Source organism: Rhagoletis zephyria, unplaced genomic scaffold (assembly GCF_001687245.7).
Source record: "Rhagoletis zephyria isolate East Lansing unplaced genomic scaffold, Rhagoletis_zephyria_1.1 Rzeph_scaffold_00021, whole genome shotgun sequence".
NCBI lineage: Eukaryota > Metazoa > Arthropoda > Insecta > Diptera > Tephritidae > Rhagoletis > Rhagoletis zephyria.
The window spans coordinates 493,563-497,581 of NW_016157105.1; the positions used below are offsets into that span (position 1 = coordinate 493,563).

The 4,019-nt window shown below is 37.0% G+C and overlaps 1 protein-coding gene and 1 long non-coding RNA gene across 5 annotated transcripts in view; one reads left to right on the plus strand and one right to left on the minus strand.

The window, feature by feature from the left end:
* LOC108362124 (uncharacterized) overlaps window positions 1-586 on the minus strand; it is a 2,871-nt gene extending 2,285 nt beyond the window's left edge. Inside the window, exon 1 of the long non-coding RNA XR_001847419.1 lies at window positions 509-586. This is a non-coding gene — a long non-coding RNA (uncharacterized LOC108362124). The remainder of the gene's footprint in view (window positions 1-508) is intronic.
* Window positions 1-4,019, plus strand: part of LOC108362068 (uncharacterized) — a 608,307-nt gene that overhangs the window by 171,319 nt on the left and 432,969 nt on the right. The window lies entirely within an intron of this gene.

Below are 4,019 nucleotides of genomic sequence, written 5' to 3' on the forward strand. Positions count from 1 at the left end.
ATGCGAACTTCAACAATTCATATAAAAATTCGTCGTAGCACTTTTCACTTTTCTGCGTCATGAGACAATAAACAAGCGGTACAATTTCATTGCATGATTTTGTGCCTATGCGCCCATGACTTGTAAATAATTGTCCCATGGGAGAAGGAACAACTTTAAATGTGCCATCCATTATCCATATGCTACTACTCCCAAGTAAGCGGATGTTCTCCACAGTTGCTAGCAGAACTACACACTGACTTTTTTGCGCGATTTTTTAATTATTTTTTATATTTTGTCGGGATTTTTGGCATGATTGTCTTCTGTTTTCACTCAAAAATAATGTATAAAATACACAGTTGTTGTTATTGTTGTAAGGGCTTACTTAGCCCGTAATTGTCCGCAGGCTCAACTAAAGGTAGGGCCAGGAGATTTGATATTTCGATGAGGTATAACCAGAGGGATGTTAGTTGAGTTGGATTGAGTGAGCATGTGAAGAAGTGGCTGGTGTCAAGGGGGGAATCTCCACAGTTGTCGGGATTTTGTCTTGTCTGAATAATGTGTTATCTGTATTTTATTTGGTCGGGATTTTGTTATGTCTGTATTATGTCTTGTCTGGATTTTTAAAAATTGTCTGGATTATGTCTAGTCGTGATCTTCAAAGTCGGGATTATGGAGGGCTCCCGTATAAAAGACACAGTTGTTGTTATTGTTGTAAGGGCTTACTTAGCCCGTAATTGTCCGCAGGCTCAACTAAAGGTAGGGCCAGGAGATTTGATATTTCGATGAGGTATAACCAGAGGGATGTTAGTTGAGTTGGATTGAGTGAGCATGTGAAGAAGTGGCTGGTGTCAAGGGGGGAATCTCCACAGTTGTCGGGATTTTGTCTTGTCTGAATAATGTGTTATCTGTATTTTATTTGGTCGGGATTTTGTTATGTCTGTATTATGTCCTGTCTGGATTTTGTATTGTCTGGATTTTTAAAAATTGTCTGGATTATGTCTAGTCGGGATCTTCAAATTCGGGATTATGGAGTGCTCCTACAATTACGGGCTAAGTAAGTCCTTACAACAATAACAACAACTGTGTCTTTTATACGGGAGCACTCCATAATCCCGACTTTGAAGATCACGACTAGACATAATCCAGACAATTTTTAAAAATCCAGACAAGACATAATACAGACACAACAAAATCCCGACCAAATAAAATACAGATAACACATTATTCAGACAAGACAAAATCCCGACAACTCCAAATCCCGACAAGACACAATCCAGACTAAAAAAAAATACAATGCGTCCGGAAATGAAATTGGTGACTTATGCTTAAATATAAACGGTTACCGCTCCACATTTTTTCGCTTTTTCACTGCAAGGGGCCTAACCCTCTCGGCAACCATTTTAACGCAAGGACGAAAGCTGCGTATTCTCGTCGATGGCAAACTAATTCCAACGGTGAATAACCGGAAAATTGTCAGATCTAGCTCTCGTTCCCGGCGCATACAACCGAAATTGCCAACAAAGTACAGAGCCGCATTCCTCAAAGACAAAGAAACGGTGTTGCAAATATACAAAGCCGGGAACAATTGGTTCGCCGGGGACAATTGGTTCGCAGTGGACGAAACTAAAGACATGCCGCAATACAACACCCTGGACAACCAGAGGATGTCTTCTGATGTCGCCAGAACATCACATCCACAGTGAACGCGAAATTCTCCCAGTAAGGTGCTACAGTTGTCTGCACTCGAACTTGGGTGTATAAGATAATCCAGACAAGCAAAATCCAGAAATTCAAAATGCGGACAGTCAAAATACAGACAAATCAAAATCCAGACAAATCAAAATACAGACAAATCAAAATACAGACAAATCAAAATCCAGACAAATCAAAATACAGACAAATCAAAATACAGACAAATAAAAACACAGACAAATCAAAATGCAGACAACAAATTAAAATAATATTAATTTTTTTAGAATGTTTCCTATTTAAAAAAGTGGTGGAAATTTTGGGTGTATAACATAATCCAGACAATCAAAATCCAGAAATTCAAAATGCGGACAATTCCAAATTTTCGCCTGCGGCGTTTTTTTATATTAAATTATATTTTAAGAAATACTGAAAATTTGGAATAAAAAATCGCGCGTCTTTCATGTTTAGTTTCGGTTACATTCATAATCCGGAAATTTAAAATCCAGACATATCAAAATAAAGACAAAATTCAAAAAAGCAGAAAAATCAAAATACAGACAAATCAAAATACCGGCAAATCAAAATCCAGACAAATCAAAATACCGACAAATCAAAATACAGACAAATCAAAATACTGACAAATCAAAATACTGACAAATCAAAATACAGACAAATCAAAATACTGACAAATCAAAATACAGACATGAGGGGAAAAAATGTCCGTATACAATTTTTGCAAATCAAAATCGTGTCTGTTAAGTCGTAGTTAGGCTCGCAGAGAGATCTGCGCAAAAATACTGTGGGAAAAATACTGGGGAATACTTTTCTAAAAAAATCCCGAATCCACCCCTAACCTTCTTCATCAACACAATTTCAGTGTACCGGAATTTATTTAAAAAATTTTAATTAGTAAGTATTTACAAACAATCATTAACTACTTATATTAAATTGAGATGCTTAGCTATATTGGCTAAGTATTCTTTGGGAGCATAGTTTTCCCTTTCCATAACAATTGTTTTAAATGTTCTGTTTTCCAGGCGTCGCCGTTTAGCTTGTTTTTCTCCACTAAGCACCTTTTCAATTTTAGTTTCTACAAAAACTTGCTCTTTTATCAAATTTGATATAAGATTGAATATATTTCCATGGTATTGCCAAACTAAACATGAAAGACGCGCGATTTTTCATTCCAAATTTTCGCCTGCGGCGTTTTTTTTATATTAAATTATATTTTAAGAAATACTGAAAATTTGGAATAAAAAATCGCGCGATTTTTTATTCCAAATTTTAGCCTGCGGCACTTTCTTTAACAAAAAAACGGAACAATATTTAAATATATACTGAAAGTTTCCGCCACTTTTTTAAATAGGAAACATTCTAAAAAATAATATTATTTTAATTTGTTGTCTGCATTTTGATTTGTCTGTTTTATGCTGTATTTTGATTTGTCTGTATTTTGATTTGTCTGTATTTTGATTTGTCTGGATTTTGATTTGTCTGTATTTTGATTTGTCTGTATTTTGATTTGTCTGATTTTGATTTGTCTGTATTTTGACTGTCCGCATTTTGAATTTCTGGATTTTGTTGTCTGGATTATGCTTATACACCCCTGTATTTTATTTGGTCGGGATTTTGTTATCTCTGTATTATGTCCTGTCTGGATTTTGTATTGTCTGGATTTTTAAAAATTGTCTGGATTATGTCTTGTCGGGATCTTCAAAGTCGGGATTATCGAGTGCTCCCTTATTTTTGAGTGAAAACGGAAGACAATCCCGCGCGATTTTTTAGGGTGTATAATGAAATCCCGATATATAAAATACCGAAATACAGAATCCCGAAAGACATTATCCAGACACGACCAAATCCCGACCAAACATAATCCAGACACGACGAAATCTCGACCATACATAATCCCCAGACAAGACACAATCCCGACCATACATAATCCCGACAAGACACAATCCAGACAAGAAATCCCGACAAAATATCAATAAAAAAAAATGGTTGGTGTCAAGGGGGGAAACTCCACATGCTGGACACTCATTTTCAATGTTGGGAGGCGAGTTGGGCGATCTCGTTGGCGTATCTCGTGGCAGATGGCTCACTCTCGTTCACAGGTGGTGACTGGCACTGATGACGGCATTCACTTTACTGGAGTTTGTAAATACCGTTAATAGCCTGTCTGTACAGTCCTAGTCCCAGGGGTGCTGTGCGTAGTGCTGGACCTGGTACTTCAGCTGAAGCAAGTTCGAGTGCTGACAACTGTAGCACCTTACTGGGAGAATTTCGGCTTCACTGTGGATGTGATGTTCTGGCGACATCAGAAGACATCCTCTGGTTGTCCAGGG